Raw genomic sequence first — 20384 nt, 5'->3', positions numbered from 1 at the left:
AAAAAGAAATCGTGCAACTTATGTTAGTTGATTCATTGTTATTGATAAGTCGTAATCAATTTATTGGGACTTAAATTTAGTTGTCCCAACTCCCAATGAAGACCAGATGTTAACCTGTGTTATCGTACTGAAAATATCTTAAGAAAACGAAGGAGGAGAAGAAATGTGGCGGAAGTTATTTAAAAAGTGGGTACAAGTTAAAACTTAAAAAAAATGGGTATAAGTTAAATGGGGGCGATCAAATATGATGACCAAGCTAATTCACGAAGAATTAAGTTTGGACTGTGTTACAAGTCAATTTGGGCTAGTGGCTGACTGGCTGTATAATCGGCCCAACCTAGTTTTTGGACGGTTTAGGTGGGCCAAGTTTTCTTAGCCCAATTTTGCTTCCCATATCTGCCAATAAAAGGAAGCATACCTATTCAGTTTCTTTAGACCAGGGCAAAGCTGTAAAGGAAAATGCCCCTTAAGAAGTTTGATGAGCGCCATTTTGTCTCAAGAAAAGAAAATAGAGGAAACGAGGAATGGGTCAAAAGTTTTATGCAAATGTCTGGAACCTACCTACATCTATCAAGTGAAAGGCATTCGCATAAAACTACCGCACCCATTCCTTTGTTCCCCTTTGTTGTGATATGACAGCTTACCCGAATAAGAAATATTTTTCAATTATTGAAGAAGCAAAAATGTGAATATGTTGTGATCTTTAGTTGCAATTTTTATTTATTCAAAAAGAAAAAAGGGCTTTTACATGTCTTAATTAGTATAACTTCTTAATTTCTCTAGATCTCTTTCGAGCTTCAGTTCTTTTCCAGAATCGTAATATTTGAACCGTGTGTTTTATTATTAGTTTTTATTTTTATTATTATTATTGTGCTGATAGAAAAATATATATGATCCTCAACTGTTATTTGTGACCCTACTGAACGTACTTTTGAATATGTGTTTGTGTGTTAAGAGAGTTGTGAATAGTATGATAACTAGACTTAGCATGTATGCTCTGTTTTAGACTGCATTTTTTTTAGCACTGATTGATATCTGAACAAGAAACAAGTATTGGAGTAATTCCTGTTAACGTCAATATTAGTTGTGGAAGTGCTCTATTGATTGATTAGTGCTGGCGTTTGTGAGACATTGCTGAAGTTCAGGAGATGTTCTATTGCTGCATACTACCGGTTTGATACAAGTACAACTTACTGCATTATGGATTCAATGAGATATGCATGTGGTGTTGTCTGTAAAGCTTATTTTAGAATTATTTTCTTTTGGGGGAAATCAAGTTGTGTGAGAAGTGGCAATGACCAGATGGTTTCTTAGTCTGAAAGTCCTTCGTTGTTAATAGTCTCTTTTTAAAAATTATTGTCATATACTTTTTGTTTATTCCAAATATAGCACATTTTATTATAAATATAGCATTATGAAAAAAGATTGCAATCCCTTAATTACCGCTATAATTGGAATCCCATTTAAAAGCCAAAATAGCAGTATCAAATATTTAAGGAACCGTTTCCATCTTCACTAAATACCAAAAATCTCAAAGAATCTTTCCTTAATTCCTTGCTTTATGTCATCTTCTTCTAAAAGGATTAATGCACTATTCTAGAATATACGATAAATTTGCGTCGAGAAAATAAAATCAGGACCGAAAAATATCGCAACAATCGTAGTATTTTGTTTCAAATAATATGAGTGTACATGTCACGACCCAAAAACCGATCCGGTCGTGATGGCGCCTATCGTGAAACTAGGCCAGCCGACACAACTCCCGAATCAACCATTATTCAATAAAAGTTATTTATATACCATTTATTAATCAATAATCTCATGATGTAAGTTTAAATGAATAGTGCGGAATAAATACACAAACCCGACATCGACGTGTCACTATTCATGAGTATTTACTACAGTGTCTAACAGCACTAAGACAGATATGGTCGGAAAAATTACAAGAATACATTAAGGAAGAATACGGAGGGAGAAAGCAGGGTTGCGATCGCCAGGCAGCTGCCTTGCTAACTCCGATGAATCTGCCACCGAGCTCAGAAATACCTGAATTTGTACACAAGGTGCAGGGAGTAATATGAGTACGCCAACTCAGTAAGTAATAAAAGTAAATGAAGATTGAGTAGTAAGAAATCACGTAAACCATGTCATAGCACCACGAGAGGTATTGCATATTTCCAAAACAAGATACAAATCAAATCATTTTGTTAAATTTCCAACTTCAGTAAACATCCTTTAGAAAATATCTTTCCAGCCTTTTCAATAGATGTTTAATGAAATATATATATAAGTGATGAAAATCATAGTCGGCCCCTCGGCCAAAACATAATTCGTATACAACCCCTCGGGCAAACATAAATTCATAACCATCTCGTAGCTTAAAAATCTCAGTGGAAGTAAAAAAGCCAAATCAGTGACTAAATTCCGAACACCTTGTAAAACTTGAGTTTAAAGGTAAGTTGTTTAAAAATATTTGTTTAACATTTTCAATAGAGGCTCGGTCTAAAGGTGAGTGAAAGCAGTAATTAATCAACATATTCAATAGAAAATCTCTTTAAGGAGGAGTGAAACCAGTAAGTTCATAAACAGGCCCCCTCGGGCAAAACATCACTCGTATGCATATATATATATATATATGATTATATATTTATGGATCGGGCTGCACGCCGCAGCGATATATGGATCGAGTTGCACGCCGCAACGGTTATTATATGGTACTTATTGAGCGTGAGTGCTGAGTGTGAGCACTGGCTGATGCGAGTTGAGTCATGAGTAACTGAGATAGCCCCTCGGGCAAGCCTCTCAGTTACTCATGACTCAACTCGCATCAGCCAGTGCTCACACTCAACACTCACGCTCAATAAGTACCATATAATAATCGCTGCGGCGTGCAACCCGATCCATATATCGCTGCGGCGTGCAGCCCGATCCATAAATATATAATCCTCACAACCAGGCCCTCGTCCTCTCTCAGTCATTAACCTCACAATCAGACTCTTGGTCTATCTCAGCCATCAGCCTCACAAGTCACTCGGACTATCGATAAAATAGGCGTTCAGCTCAAATAGTAAGGCTGAGGTAGGAAATTACTAAAATACAGCATGACTGAGTACAATTATTAAGTCAAAACATTGAGAAAAAGTAGTAAAAGTCCCATAAGGGTCCAAAACAGTTGGCACGAGACCCAAACATGACATTCCGCCCAAAACATAGCAATACTTTCCAAAACACGATGATATCAAACATTTTTCAATCAAATACGCGACTTAACAGTCATACGAGACGGACTAAGTCACAATCCCCAACGGTGCACGACTCCATGCTCTTCATCTAGCGTGTGCGTCACTTCAAAGTAGCACAACGATGTGAAATACAGGGTTTCATACCCTCAGGACAGCATTTACAATCATTACTTACCTCAATCCGGTCCAAACTCTAGCCTGTGATGCCTTTATCCCTTTAATTGGCCTTCAATTGCTCCAGATCTAACCAAAATGATTCATACCATCAAAATATGCTAAGGGAATAAAGCCCACTCGAAAATAACCAATTTACATCGAAAATCCCGAAATTGGCAAAACCCGGCCCCCCGGGCCCACGTCTCGGAATCCGATAAAAATCACATCAATAGAATCCTTACACTCTCAAGAGTCTATACATACCAAAAATTATCAAAATCCGACATCAAATGCCTATTCAAATCCCCAAAAGAATTCTCAATCTTTTCTTCAATTTTTCCCCAATTTCCACTGTAATTTCTCAAATTAAATGATGAAATTCAAGACTAAATCATGGATTTAAACCAAATATGAGTGAAGAATACTTAACCTAATAGTTCCACTGAAAATCTCCTCAAAGTTCACCTTCTCCCGAGCTCTCTAATGAAATTTCGAAATTATGGACCAAACCCTCGATTTTAAAAATATAAACGGACTGCCTAGGTATTCTTCATCGCAAACACAGCATCACCCTCGCACTCGCGAAGCTCAAAGCTTCACTGACCAAATTCTCTCCTTCACGAATGCGAGGGTCACACGCGAACGGGATGACCACACAGCTCAACCCTACGCGAACGCGAAACACTAATCGCGAATGCGTAATGTTAACTCACACACCTTCGCGAACGCGGGACCTACATCACGAACGCGAAGAACAACTTGACTGCCCCGCTTATTAACCCTTCGCGAACGTGAGAACCTCTCGGAAACGCGAAGAAGGATTGCTCTGCAACAAAATACCAGAAAATCAGCCAAGTCCAAAGTCCAAAAATTGATCCGTTAACCTCTCGAAACTTACCCGAGTCCCCCGGGACCTCAACCAAACATACCAACATATCCCATAACCTTATTCAAACTTGTTCCAACCTTCGAAACGCTCAAAACAACATCAAAACACCAAAATCACATCGGATTCAAGCCTAAGAATTTTAAAAACTTCCAAATTCCGCTTTCGATCAAAAAGTCTATCAAACCTTATCCGAATGACCTGAAATTTTGCACATATGTCACAAATGACACAACGGACCTACTCCAACTTCTGGAATTCCATTCCGACCCCTATGTCAAAATCTCACCTATCAACCGGAAAACGCCAAAATTCCCATTTCGCCAATTCAAGCCTAAACCTTCCACGGACCTCCAAAATACATTCCGATCACGCTCCTAAGTCCCAAATCATCTAACGGAGCTAACCAAATCATGAAAATTCTAATCCGAGATCATATACTATCAAGTTTGATCTTGGTAAAACCTTTCAAATTTTAAGCTTCAAATTAAGAACCGTTCTTCCAAATTTATTCCGATTACCCTGAAAACCAAAGCCGACGATTTACATAAGTCATAGTACATCACACGGGGCTAGTCATGCCCAAGAACTGGCGAGCTAAGTGCAAAAGCTCAAAACAACCAGTCGGGTCGATACATCCTCCCCCACTTAAACATGCGTTCGTCCTCGAACGTGCCCAGAGTTGTTCCGAAAAACCATCAATCCCTGAGTAACCTTACCATGTACATACCCGGGGGTGATCCCACGTCACGCTATCTCATATAGGTCCGATAATACAATGTAGCTAAAATTTCACAATCCAACCTAGCTCGTAAACCTTAGAACCACATTTCCACTTCTGAAATCATCTACAAGATCAAAACCTCATATCTATACTCTGAATAAGCCCGAACAAGCTGTAACAAACCATACATGCAGCCTCAGATGCAATTACATGATATACCACATAGTTCAAACTCTCGTAGCGATAACTTCTGATCACAACAGTTGCTTAGAACAACCGAATATCGATAATAAACCTCTTATCAAATAAAGCCCCATTCCAACACTTCCGTATACTGCCAATGATGAATGAAACACGTAGAAAGTCATAACCATTCCTCAGATCAACCATTCATGAAGCTCCCTCTCCTTTGGCAAGAACCATAGTAAATTTTTAAGCCGAGCATCGATATTACCCTTCCAACATGCTGAAATCGAATCCATTTGTATTCATTCTAGATCCCAACGGTCTCATCTAAACCAATACAACTACTCTGTGACATGACACATCAATACCACCTAAAGCCATAACTCGTGCAATCCGCACACTAATAAGCAACAATCCGAACGTACTCAAATCATGAAAAATGGCTCAAATAAGAGAGTTGTACCGCAAGCTCACCATTACCACCACAACACAATGCTGATAACCCATCATACATTGTAGAACCAAAACACACAAATCTAACCCGAAGGATCATACCTCGAGATAACTTTGCCGCAATGCGCAACCCTATCCAAACACTGGTTCGCATGAGACGCCTTAAATCACCATGCTCAAAATCATCAACCAAGCGCAATTTGATGCCTAGCACCCAAAAGTGAATCACCATAACCATAGAGAAGCAAATGACAAAATGCCATATCAGCCCGAAAGAACAAACCCAATGCACAACAAATCATACAATGCCCATTTACCCGTCTCGCTCAAATTTCGCTATAATGCTCAAATGGAATCGCACCATATGCGGATATAACCAACAAATCACAAATCCTCATAACACAGAAAATTAACTCATAGATCACTCCAGAACACGGATAAGCTCAACAACAATCAAATGGCACATCTCTCAACAATAATAGTTCGGAGTCAACAATCCCGACCCAGTGCAGAACACACATCCATGTTGGGCCTAGCAAAGAACTACACATCAACTCGGGTCACCCACAACAGATAAATAACTCTCCGAAGGTTCATAATGACTGAATCATAGCACATACTATCATCTGACTAGCTTACCCACATCTTTACAGTCCACAACCGCGAAGTAACCTGTTTATGAGAACTCCCAGTCTCCAAATCCATAAAGCACACGAATCACCATATCGGATCCCAACTCCGCCGCCCGAATATCTAACACATCCCTATTACTCGACCATCCCACGAGGGGTACTTTTAAAAATTCTTCTGTACCACTAAGAAAACCTTGAATATCAATAGTCGATCAGACAAGATAGTGCCGCAATACCAATAAAGCATCCATAACTCAAACACACCGCTCTTTTTGAAATGTATACCCTCATCAAGCCACACCAATCAGTGACCTCATTTATCTGGTCATCTAAAGCTGTCCATGTTGCCTAAGAATTTATGACATTCCTTTCAAAACTGAACTGTGGCCTTACACATGCAAATCTCAACCCCAAACAACATACCACATATACCATACCATCCTATGATAAATATGAAAACTTTATAATCCACTCCGAGCTACAATCAACTACGTACTCAGCTAGCCAAGAACTTTTCCATTTGATCCCATCTAGGAGAAAATCATTATACATCCTATGCTCCTCATGACAGTAGAAAATATACATCTCTAACCGTGGTAGAAACCATCAAGAACTCTCCGAATTCCATTTGCACAAGACCAAACTGTTAGAACTAAATTCCTCTAACTCAACCAGCTATGTAGGCCATTAAAACCTAAGAGCATTGCCATGAAACACCTGTAGAAACCCAGTGCATCATAAGCACCTGAGAACCGATCATATCTGCTACCCTGCCGATCCAACCTACTACCAAGCTGTCCTAATTCTCTGAGTTCCTTCCGAATTACCTTCAATTTGATACGTTTCCTTGCTAGTACACCACTATCCTTAACTAAAACTTACCCCACGAGCTTTAGCTAAAAATCACATCGCCCTAAGGCTTATAAACCCTCACATTCCTCTAAAGCACCCCCAAAAGAACCACAACCAAGATACCCGCTCTGAAAAGACCTTCTGCAAATCTAAAGTCATTACCTTCAACTTCCTGATACTGATGTGTAGAATCCATAAATGATATAGAAATACCATGAGTCTTGACACCCTCCAATGCAAACCTCAGTTTCTAGCCAAATATATAACCTGAAAATCCCCAATTATCACATGAAAAATCTTGAACCCATTAGAACCATCATCGAGAGTCATCCACTCTACTCAAGCCGTAATTAGACCAATCAAACGGACCGGACGACCTGTGCTCCCTTAGCACTCCAACACTGCAGAATGTAACCTCACCTTTATACAACCAAGCAACTTCTTGCTCTATGCACCGTACATCCTTTGCCAATAACAACTCAAGTCATTCTAAGATTCTCATACACCCATAAAGCATAACATAACCTTTATTGAAATTTCCTTCACTCGAGCCATCCTCGGCCTCAACCTCCATAAGTCATAACTGATTCACCCATACTCCTCAAACGGGAACCAACATAACACATAATCGTGTAATCAATTAATCAATAGTAGAGTCCCCCACTTGGCTCAAAGCCATAAATCATAACACACAATAACTCATAATGCATATACTCTATTACTGCCATTATACCATAGTGAGATTCAACTCAATCCTTCATAAGCTCGTGAAACACAGACCATCTAGTACTTTAAATCTTCTGCAAATCTCGCATTCACCCTCATAACAGTCAAGCCCACTCTCTTAGGCAACCCAAATTCAAATTGCAACACATACATTTCACTAGTAACTGAGATCTTCCAATAAACGACATAAAGGATCACGAAAACTTCAAAACAATCCGCAGGAGATAGCCCACCTGCCTCGCCTCAAACTAACATCTCCTTACACCCTTCCACCGTCATAAACATTAAACAATCACTTAATCTTCCTGAGTCTAAACTCGTCTCACAATGTGAAATCCACTCCACTTCCCAACTAGGCAACATGAGAAGGTCCTTCAACACGCCCACAACTCGGGCTAAACAACAAATCACGATGGAAACCAAGCACCAGATAGTTCTCACTACTCCCAAGAAGACCCTTCTTGTCTCGTTCAAATCATATGCACATATCTCGTAGTCACATCATACTCATCATGTAGCTATCCAACCATCACTCCCACCAATAGGGACACTATTGGACATAACAATCCAAAAGCACGTGCTCACACCATCAACGCCTTAGTGCTCAAGCTATAACCAAAACTTGGCCTCAAGTCCTCCAAACTGGCCCAACATCAACACACAGAAATCATATCTCGCCCCTTGATCGGGGAATCACAAGCCTTCAATGCACAACTAATACGAGCGCTCATGCGTGCATACGAACGTGTGGAAAGAATTTTAAGAGTTACATTTCAAGTTGAATCAAGGACACATGACAAGAATTCAAGAATGTGAAGTTTTTCCTAAAGGTTCGGCAGCCTCCCGAGGATTAGTACAGACGTCTCCGTACCAATCCGCGAGACTCTACCATACCTGCTCATGACTCGTGAGACCTATGTAACCTAGGCTCTGATACCAACTTGTCATGACCCAAAAACTGACCCGGTCATGATGGCGCCTATCGTGAAACTAGACCAGCCGACATAACTCCCGAATCAACCATTTGTCACACCCCTTTTTACTAACCTCACTAACCCTCTTAAATTAATAAAAAGATTCGTGAAGCTCAAAAGAGTTTTCAATTAGAAAGTGACAGAAATTTGTGTTCAAAAGGATTAACTCAGAGTCGCCACCTGATATTTGTTTCGGTATGCCAGGTCACAATTTTTAAAATGATTTTCCTTTAAAAACACTTTAGACTCCAAAACTAAGTCCACACCAGAGATTCGGGTAAGAGGGTTCATTTGGCTCAGGGAGAAGGTGTTAGGCACTCCTCAAGTCCCGTAACTAGTACGGTTGTATACTTGATCTAGTCGGATTTTAAAATATTCAATTGAGGTAGAAAACACAGAAAAAGGAAAATAAACACACAAGAGGCTCGAGGTCATCTCTACCTAAATAAAAGAAAAAGAAAAATGAAAATAAAATAAAAATACTACAAGTTTTTACTTTTGGCCTCTATTTACAAATACTTCGGGGCATACCCCGGATAAAAATATACACAAATCCTTCGGGGCATCCCCGGATAATAAACTAAAAGAAACGACCTCTCGCCTCGATACTAAGAAAATCCTTAGGCTTGCCTACCCAAGTGTGGTCGACCTAAGCATGTTACTACCCCATATTCAATGCAGAACCCGAATCAATCTACTTATATATATGTATAATTAATCCTTTTGTCATCTGAATGGTAACTGAATCATGGAACATTAAATAAAGCAATATGACAAGGACAAAACCAAAAGGCTCATTTCAGCCATTAAAACACCTGAATATAAGTTACATGAAAGAAGCACAAAAGAATAAACAACAGAACAAATAAACACACACAAATACTACTAAGGCATCACAAACGGAAAAAAATGAAACGTTAACTCAAAAGTTTGAGAAAACAGAAACATGTAATTAAGCCAAAATAGTAAAAGAAAGGAGAGGAATATACCTCGTTAAATTTGAAATTTGATTGTGTCACAATCTTGAATTCGGGAATATGATGAATCGCGGACGGAAGCTCGAATCGTCACTGTAAATCTCATCTGGACTCGCACTCGGACAGAATGTTTATTCAAACTCGACTTAAATCTGTTCTCACACTCAAAGACCAAAAATCACAAAAAAAAAATGAAGCAACAAAAATGTTCTCCTCGGATATAACCAGCTCGCCGACGAGACAGAACCTGACGGGTGAGAGATGAGGAAACGAAGAGGAGGCGATTTTCTAAAGTTTGTGCTGGTTTTCTTAGAATAGGGGTCGCTGAATCATTTGGGCGCGAGGTGAAGAAACAACAATTGGTGGTTCTCTTTTGTGTGAGAGATGAAGGGTCATTCGTCATTCCTGGGCATGTGGGTGACTAGTTCTGGGCGGAGGAAAGCAGGCGGCGCCGCTGGTCTAAGCGGCTATTGAGAGGTAGAGATGAGTGGCAGATGGTTTTTCTTGCAGTAGTCTTGAGAGGTGAAGAAGGTTGGGTGTAGGGTGAGAGTTATAAGGATGGGTAGTTTTTGTTTGTTCGCTAGCAGAGAGAATGGTACCCGAGTTCGGTCGCTGATGGTACGAGAGCTGGCCGACGATGGCTGAAAGGCTGGTGCTCGGCGGCTTTCTTGTGTAGGTTCAGATGGCTGCTCCTATGGTCTTAAGGTTGAAGAAGGTTTTTTTAGTTTGTTGTGGGTTGAAGGAGATGAAGCCATGGCTGAAGGGTTTTTATGTTCTAGGGTTTTTTATGGGTTTAAGGATATTGGGCCTTAAAATTGGGCCATCTCTTGGACCTCTTGAATTAAGACCAAATAAAACTAACCTCAAATTTCATACTCTATCTTCTAAAAGTGATATAAAATTTATAATGTAAAATATAAAACCAATTCTAATTAATTAAAATAAATATTATGTTGTGAAACTATTTTGGTATTTTTCAAGATTATGTAAAAATAAAAATTCTAGTAAAATAGTATGACTACAAACACTAATGAAACTATTTTTTTATTTTTTGTGATAAAATAATGTAAAAAAGTAAAAATTAGTTGAAACAACTATATTAGACCTAAATTAAGTATTTATATGCTAAACTATGTAAAATCTTAGAGAGGGTCAAAAATCACATGTCTACAGCTGCCCCTCTTTGACTGAAAATACAAAATATTTTCATACAAAGAACGACTAGACAAGTTTTTTGACCCGACCCTTATTTAGAGAGGCAAAAACTAAAAGAAAAGAAAATGTGACCGAGCCCTGGTATCTGAGCTGCCTACATATCCTTGGCTATAAAAGAATCAGGCCACGTGTAGTTCGGAGTGGGAAGAGCGATGAAGTATCGAGGTGGAGAGTCGAGTGAAGTGCCGTCGAGGTTCTGGTCCGCGGTTCCTGCCATTACATAAAAAATAGAAGGAAATATTATGGCAAAAGTAAAAGAAAAATATAAGATCCTATCTACTTCTTGTCTTGAATCTTCCTTGAATCTCTACTTGAGCCTTCAACATGAAACTGAAAAATGGGCCCTGTTCTTCAGGTGGGCTCCTAATGCTTCTTGAATTTGGAAATTAAAAGTTGATCCTGTTATTCAGGAGGGGCTCCTGACGCATCTTGAATTTGAGAATTGAAAGTAACTCTGAAATGAATTCCTTCGTTTTCCAGGTGGGCACCTGCCACTGATTTAAAACTGAAATGAATTCCCTCATTCTCCAGGTGGGCGCCTGCCAGTGACTTAAAACATGAAATGAATTCCCTCATTCTCCAGGTGGGTGCCTGCCAGTGACTTGAACTCGAAATAAATTCCCTCATTCTCTAGGTGGGTGCCTGCCAATGACTTCAACTCGAAATAAATTCCATCATTCTCCAGGTAGGCGCCTGCCAGTGACTTAAAACTTGAAGTGAATTCCCTCATTCTCCAGGTGGGCGCCTGCCAGTGACTTTAAACTTGAAGTGAATTCCCTCATTCTCCAGGTGGGTGCCTGCCAGTGACATAAAACTTAAAATGAATTCCCTCATTCTCTAGGTGGGCGCCTGCCACTAACTTGAAACTTTAGATGACTTCCCTTATTCTCCAGCTGGGCTCCTGTTGCTTACTTGAAAATCACAATAATTCTGAAATGGATTCCCCCGTTCTCCAGGTGGGCGTCTGTTGTTAAAACTTGAAACTTGATATGGATTCCCACATTCTCCAGGTGGGCGCCTGCGACTGACTTGAAACTTGATATGGGTTCCCTCGTTCTCCATGTGGGCATCTGCTACTGACTTAGAACTTAAAATAAATTCTGAAATGAATGCCCTCGTTATCCAGGTGGGTGCCTGATTGCTAGAAACTTGAATTGTATTCCCTCGTAACCAGGTGGGTGGTTGATTACCAAAAACTTGAATTGTATTCCATCGTTATCCTGGTGGGTGCCTGATTACCAAAAACTTGAATTATACTCCCTCGTTATCCAGGTGGGCGCTTGATTTCCAAAACATGAATTGTATTCCCTTGTTATCCAGGTGGGCGCCTGATTGCCAGAAACTTGAATTGTATTCCCTCGTTATCCAGGTGGGTGCCTGATTACCAAAACTTGAATTATATTCCCTTGTTGTTTAGGTGGGTGCCTGATTACCAAAACTTGAATTGTATTCCCTCGTTATTTAGGTGCGTGCCTGATTGCCAGAAACTTGAACTGTATTCCCTCGTTATCCAGGTGGGTGCCTGATCACCAAAAACTTGAATTGTATTCCCTCGTTATCCAGGTGGTCGCCTGATTACCAAAAACTTGAATTGTATTCCCTCGTTATCCAGGTGGGCGCCTGATTACAAAAACTTGAATTGTATTCCCTCGTTATCCAGGTGGGCGCCTGATTTCCAAAAACTTGAACTGTATTCCCTCGTTATCTAGGTGGGTACCTGATTTCCAAAACTTAAATTGTATTCCCTTGTTATCTAGGTGGGCGCCTTCCATTACAACAAAACAAACAAAACAAAAGAAATTTTCTGCCCCAGTTTGGAATCTAGGCACATCTGTGAGTGTTAATCGAATTATGTTACCTAAAGAGCTCTAAGAATTTAAAAGCTAAATCCCATTATCCAGGAGGGACCTGAAAACTTCAAATTAAATCTCATATTAAGAGTGACAACTTTAAAGATAAGTTATATTTGCTACAGGTAGAACTTACGTTAAATCTTGTTATCTATGAAGGTTTTGAAATCTAACTAGATCCCATTATCTAAGAGGGTCCTGAGAACTTTTAAAATTAAATCCCATTATCCAGGAGGGTCCTGAAAACTTAAAACTAAATCTCATTATCCAGGAGGGTCCTGAAAACTTGAGAACTAAATCCCATTATCCAGGAGGGTCCTGAAAACTTGAAACTAAATTCCATTATCCAGGAGGGTCCTGAAAACATGAAACCTAACTCCCATTATCCAGGAGGGTCCTGAAAGCTGAGAATGAAATTACCTGAGCCATGCACTCTTCTTCGAGGATTCTGAACAGAAATTCTTGCCACTGAGCCATGCCTTCTTCATGGAAGGTTCCTTGTGGATTAACAATTTTTCTTGCCCCTGTTTTAGACAAATAAAATATTGTTAGTTTGAAAACGTGGTGGTTAGTTTGTGGTATCATTGCTGAGTGTCTGTTTCTGCACTTGCCAAGATAACTTTGATTTCAACTTGGACGACCTTGATTGTTATCGACTACCCATGTTTTTTCAACCCTTATCACAGAAAACACCTCTGCTCCATTCGACCCCAATATCCTCTATCTGTTGCATTTTGCTCATGAATTGACATTTACCGAACCCTTGCATTTTATAAATCCCAAAACATGTTGATTGTTACCAACTCAATGCGCATACCACTTTTCCCTAACTCATGCCACTTTGATGGGCTAGCCAAATTCGTTTTGTGCAATTGGAAAGCTAGTAGCAAATTTTGAAGTCATTTCTCACTTGTTCTGACCAAACAGACTCAAGAAGGGACTCAAACAAAACAAGAGGAACAAAATAAGGGACAAGGGAAAGAGATGATACCTAACAAGAAAATTACGAAGTAGAAACTTATCAGATGTGGATACCAACTCTAATGACCATGACATGCACCTTTGGATTAAGTGGCCTAATCTCTCAAGTAAGTCTAATATTCAACTCTTGCTGTACCTCTTCGCTGTGAAACTAGTCTTCAACGCTTCAATTTTCCCATTTGATCCACAATCCTCAGTCGACTTGTAGTGCCCTGAAGGTTTTCACCATCAAGCCTCTCTCATTTTGCTCTTTTCTCAACTCACCATCGCCTTACGGTGCCCCTGAGGGTTTTCACCGATAAGACTCTCTCATTTTATCATTTTCTCTCATTGTGCTGAGAACACAGGTATTACCCATGATGCAGGAAGATCATACTTTCAGCCCACACATGATTTGGCATCCTCAAAGATTGTCGGAAGGTCTTTCTTTGGACCGTAATGTAGGCTTTTGGACAGAGTTAGAAAGAAAGGGTGGCATGAAGGCTCAAAATAATTTAAGATAAAACGGTTCAAAATTACAACTTTTGGAATCATGTCTTTTGGCAAAATTAAAACCTCTGCCCCAGTTTCTTGGAGTTTGGGGATTTCTTTTTTACTTTTTGCTTTGATGGGATTTCTAAGAAAAAAATGCCCCACTCTTGACTTTGGGGATTATGAAATATTTTATTTGGTGTGACCAAACCGTAAGTCTGCCTACGTATCTTGTGGTGACAAGAATTAGGTCAAACGTAGTTCAAAAGACAACTTAAACTTCAGGTTATCTCAGAATGCGTGAATCTTTACTTGTTTCCTCAAACGCATCCTTTTATCATATTCAAAACGGTGCCATTGCTTCATGATTAGACTAACTTTCAAGATCAGGCTAAGGATTATGCGTGCATTCCATGTCACTATAGTCGGCATGAAAAGAAATATAAAAGAAAAAAATGACCTAAACAAAAACTGACTAGAACTAACAGAAAATAGGAGATTGCATTAAATAGATGATGAAAAGGGTTTGAACAAGACAAGAAAAATAGACATGGGTTACAACCCTGGAACAATCCTAAATAACACTAGACAAGTTACTACAACTAAACAAACTAGACAAAATGAGAAGAAAAAGAGTTTGAGCCACAAGACAATGTCCGGAGTACAACCCCGAAATAACCTGGACAAACAGAAATGACAACAAAAGAAGCCACCAAAACTCCTCCCTGGGTAGCTAAGAAAGGATTGTCTTTCCAATTACCAAGCTCGACATCTTAGCCACTGGGTTGCATATCAAAATTACTAGGACCTTCACTAATTTCAATATCATTCACTTCAGTCAGCAAGTTCCCTAGAGGATTCTCATACTCCTTGTCACCATGCATCTCTCCCATAAAGTGTGCATTATCATGTGCAGGTAAATGATTTTACGTGATGTTCTGGGTGTCACTGTCTTGGACCACAATTATCCCTTCTTGAATCATTCTTTCTATCTCCCTTTTCAAAGCATGACAATCTTCAATGTTATGCCCTTGGACATTAGAGTGGTACATGAACCGTATAGTAGGATCAAAACCTTTTGCATATGGGTCCGGAATATAGCTGATGAGTGGCTCAATCAGGCTAGACTGTTTTAACTTTTCAAACAAGCTTGTGTAGGATTCTCCGATTGGAGTGAAAGACTTTTCTCTTTGCTGCTGCCTCCTCATTTTGAACTCCGGCCTTGGTTGGAACCTCTTTCGAATAGGGTGTAATATGCTTGTAGAGGTGGGTAAGACATTTGTGGAGGCGGTGCAAGCCGTTGCGAGTTTTGTGAGTGTGGAGCATATGGCGGTGCATTGCGGATAGAGTACTGGAGAGGTGAGGTATGACTTTGGGGATTTTGTGGAGGAAAGTATCATTGGTGAGGATTATCTGGAGTACGAGGATATTTATGGGGTCGATATTGAGGCTGAAAGCGCTTAGTAGGAATGCCCACTGGATCATGTCTTTGGCGGGGCTTAGCAATATCTTTTCTATCAATTGGAGAACTGACCCGTGCAACTTGTTCGTTCCATCTGAACCAAAACTCCCTAAAACATTCCTTGGGTCTCTTTACTTGGGCATCAGGGACTTTGAACATAATCTCGCTAGAGGATCGAGGAAGAGTAGCTGGTGGAGGAGCTACAAAAATATGAGCAGATGTCGGAGCAGGGTATGAGGTTGTTTTGGCTGGTGGAGCATGGAAAATTTGGGAGGAAGTACCAGAGTAATTGTGGTAAGGGGTAAAGCCCGGGGCATGTTAAGGGAAAAGGTCAACGGTAGTAGGAAACTCTGCTTGTGATAGTGGTGGGATACTTGCAGGGTTTTCAGTGTAGTTAGTGGGGAATGAAGGTGGAGGATGCCCCCTGATCCAAGACTGATACATTTCTGCCATCTGTTGTTTCAACCTTTGGACCTTCTCTTTCAATTCAGACTCCGACTCCATAACCTCCCTCGACGGGTCAACAACTCCTGTGTTCAAGTCTTTACTAGCCATGGGTACTTTGCTCTTTGACCTTGTGTTGTATGGACGAATCGCCAAAGTGACACAAACTAACCACCCTCTATTATGATAACAATTAAAGTAACAAAGGGGAGAAAAAGAAAGCCAGCATGTTAACGTTAGGGTATTTATCAGATAGAAATATTACATTGCGTGCAATACCCCTAGTCACAGTTAACGGTTTTAAAATGGCTTCGAGGGTACGAAGGTCATATGGCATCATCCCAATTTCACTCTTCTTGCCCCATTTCCCTCTTCATTTTCCTTTCTAACACCTCTTGGCTAACTCATTTTCCTTCCCCTCTATTCTTTTTAATTGCCACTCTTTTCTTTCCTCTCATTTCTCACGTCCCGCAACTTCATTCTCTCCTTTTCTTCTTTTTTTTTTCCTTTTCTTTTTTTAATGATGATCGAACCCTATGTAGGTTGCCTGCATATTATGTCCCTCATGAATTAGATCAAGCGTAGTTCTGAAAAAATAATGGACAAAATAAACTAAGAAACAAATTTTTTTTTGGATTTTTCATTTATAAAGTTTTTTGGTTTTTCAAATACAGAACAAGAAGTACTATAACAAAAAACTCGACAATCTTAGCTAGACTGACAGACTCAATACTACTGTACAAGACTAAAAATTAAAAGACAACATAAGATAGACTAAAAAATAAAAAGTTTCCTCAAGCAGCTCGTGCATGCAATGGTCTTGACTAGAATGGTCCTGGGGTATTTGTCATGCTCAAACTCTAGCAAATTGATACATACCTAAATGAGAAAAATAAGATTAAATAGATTTAGTGACTCAAGGCACATGTGACGCCACGGCACCTTCTATTGGACACATGCAAGGCATGATTAAGGCTATTTTTGCAAAATAACCTACGTGGCCAAGGTTGGTATTAGTGTAAACTCAACAAAGGGGACCTCAAAGACATGGAAATACCTCACTAAGGCTTATATGGATTAAACTCCCAGTAATCATGGCCCAAAATCAATTTGCAGAATGACCCATTTTGAAAAAAACGGCCGATATGGCCAGAAGTGGCCAAAGATGCAAACTCAAAAAGGACGAACCTTAAAGTAATATGACACCTAGTTGTGGACTCAAGATCCTAAGACATGAGTTATTGAACCACTTTTGCGAAAATGACGCCATTTTGCAAGAATGGCCGATGTGGCCGAAGGTGGCTACACATGCAAGATATGGCTAAGACCCCGCAAAACCAAGAAGCTAAGACACTAGGAAGACCGGACCCTATGTGGGTTGCCTACGTATCTCGTCCCGAAAGATGAGAATCAGGTATGCGTAGTTCGGGAAGATCGGACATGGAAGAAAGCTTTAAAATGAAATGCAACTAGTTTGGAATTTTTTTTTGTTTTTTTGAAAAATGATGGAAAATGTAAAATCTTTTTGGATTTTCTTTTTCTCTTTTTTTTTTGATTTTTGGAAAAATAAGAAAGAAAAATGTGAGTGGGCCCTACTTGCTTCATTTTATATTTCACCCTCAAATATTCTTGGTCTGCCAAATGACCCTTTTACCCTTAAAGAGATGGAGCATGTAGCACATAGGGATGATTAAATGTCTTTTTGGGCCATAAGCCCATTTTGACATAGTTTGGATAGGCCTCCTACAACGGGACACGGTGCCTGGGACCGAACCCTGCTAGGTTTAAATGATATGATGCACATAAGTATGACCTAAAGGCTGACCTACGGTTTGGGTTCACTAGACAAGGCAATTCGGGGTGGCACGTGGTCGATGGCGGCTGCTCTAGCTGTCCGCCCACTCCACGCTCCCACGCCACTCCCCTAAAGACACGGGTGACTAACAAAAGGGCCGTGTACGCTCAAACGTACTCCGGAAGACTTGTTGCAGAAAGAAGACTCGAGGTTATGCAAATGATGACAATTTATAAAGCAGTAACACATATGGGAAAAACTGTAAACAAATAAGCAACTAGCAAATAAAACGACATAAACAAAAATGAAAATCAAATAAAACAAACAAAACACATAAAAACCTCAACCAAAAATCCTAAAAAGCCAACAAGATCAAGTACTAGCTCGAACCTGCAACTCCCCAGCAGAGTCACCAGAGATATCACACCCCTTATTTACAAACCTCACTAACCCTCTTAAATTAATAAAAAGATTTGTGAAGCTCAAAAGGGTTTTCAATTAGAAAGTGACAAAAATTTATGTTCAAAAGGATTAACTCAGAGTCGCCACCTGACATTTGTTTCGGCATGCTAGGTCACCGTTTTTAAAATGATTTTCCTTTAAAAACGCTTTAGACTCAAAAACTAAGTCCGCACCAGAGATTCGGGTAAGGGGTTCATTTGACTCAGGGAGAAGGTGTTAGGCACTCCCCAAGTCCCGTAACTAGTACGGTTGCATACTTTATCTAGTCGGATTTTAAAATATTCAATTGAGGTAGAAAACACAGAAAAAGGAAAATAATTACACAAGAGGCTCGAGGTCTTCCCTACCTAAATAAAAAAAAAAGAAAAATGAAAATAAAATAAAAATACTAAAAGTTTCTACTTTTGGCCTCTATTTACAAATACTTCGGGGCATACCCCGGATAAAAATATACACAAATCCTTCGGGGCATCCCCGGATAATAACCTAAAAGAAACGACCTCTCGCCTCGATACTAAAAAAATCCTAAGGCTTGCCTACCCAAGTGTGGTCGGCCTAAGCATGTTACTAGCGATTTCAAGCAAACAAGATAAAACTATTAACGTGCTGAATTTAATTTCTCATTCTATATGTCCAAAACCCCATATTCAATGCAGAACTCCAATCAATCTACTTATATATATGTATAATTAATCCTTTTGTCATCTGAATGGTAACTGAATCGTGGAACATTAAATAAAGCAATATGACAAGGACAAAACCAAAAGGCTCATTTCATCCATTAAAACACCTGAATATAAGTTACATGAAAGAAGCACAAAACAATAAACAACAGAACAAATAAACACACGCAAATACTACTAAGGCATCACAAACTTAAAAAAATGAAACGTTAACTCAAAAGTTTGAGAAAACAGAAACATATAATTAAGCCAAAATAGTAAAAGAAAGGAGAGGAATATACCTTGTTAAATCTGAAATTTGATTGTGTCACAATCTTGAATTCGGGAATATGACGAATCGCGGACGGAAGCTCGAAATGAAGCAAAACCTGACGGAAGCTCGAATTCGGGGATATACCTTGTTAAAAATGAAGCAACAAAAATGTTCTCCTCGGATATAACCAGCTCGCCGACGAGACAAAACCTGACGGGTGAGAGATGAGGAAATGAAGAGGAGGCGATTTTCTAAAGTTTGTGCTGATTTTCTTAGAATAGGGGTCGTTGAATCGTTTGGGCGCGAGGTGAAGAAACAACAACTGGTGGTTCTCTTTTGTGTGAGAGATGAGGGGTCGTTCGTCATTCCTAGGCATGTGGGTGACTGGTTCTGGGCGGAGGAAAGCAGGCGGCGCCACTGGTCTAAGCGGCTATTGAGAGGTAGAGATGGGTGGCAGATGGTTTTTCTTGCAGCAGTCTTGAGAGGTGAAGAAGGTTGGGTGTAGGGTGAGAATTATAAGGATGGGTAGTTTTTGTGTGTTCGCTGGCAGAGAGAATGGTACCCAAGTTCTGTCGCTGATGGTACGAGGGCTAGCTGACGATGGCTTAAAGGCTGGTGCTCGACGACTTTCTTGTGTAGGTTCAGATGGCTGCTCCTATGGTCTTAAGGTTGAAGAAGGTTTTTTTAGTCTGTTGTGGGTTGAAGGAGATGAAGCCACGGCTGAAGGGTTTTTAGGTTCTAGGGTTTTTCATGGGTTTAAGGATATTGGGCCTTAAAATTGGGCCATCTCTTGGACCTCTTGAATTAAGACCAAATAAAACTAACCTCAAATTTCATACACTATCTTCTAAAAGTGATATAAAATTTATAATGTAAAATATAAAACCAATTCTAATTAATTAAAATAAATATTATGTTGTGAAACTATTTTGGTATTTTTCAAGATTATGTAAAAATAAA

General features: G+C 39.7%; 1 long non-coding RNA gene across 1 annotated transcript; it reads right to left on the bottom strand.

The window, feature by feature from the left end:
- Positions 1-1792: 1792 nt before the first annotated feature.
- LOC142181434 (uncharacterized) lies at positions 1793-20168 on the bottom strand. Its single transcript, XR_012710083.1, has 4 exons — positions 19453-20168; positions 13294-13397; positions 9821-12753; positions 1793-2046 (listed from the first exon to the last, which is right to left on the bottom strand). It is a non-coding gene; the product is annotated as an uncharacterized LOC142181434 (long non-coding RNA).
- Between the last annotated feature and the right edge of the window lie 216 nt (positions 20169-20384).

Source organism: Nicotiana tabacum, chromosome 1 (assembly GCF_000715075.1).
Source record: "Nicotiana tabacum cultivar K326 chromosome 1, ASM71507v2, whole genome shotgun sequence".
Lineage (NCBI taxonomy): Eukaryota > Viridiplantae > Streptophyta > Magnoliopsida > Solanales > Solanaceae > Nicotiana > Nicotiana tabacum.
This window is presented reverse-complemented; position numbering and strand designations above follow the sequence as displayed.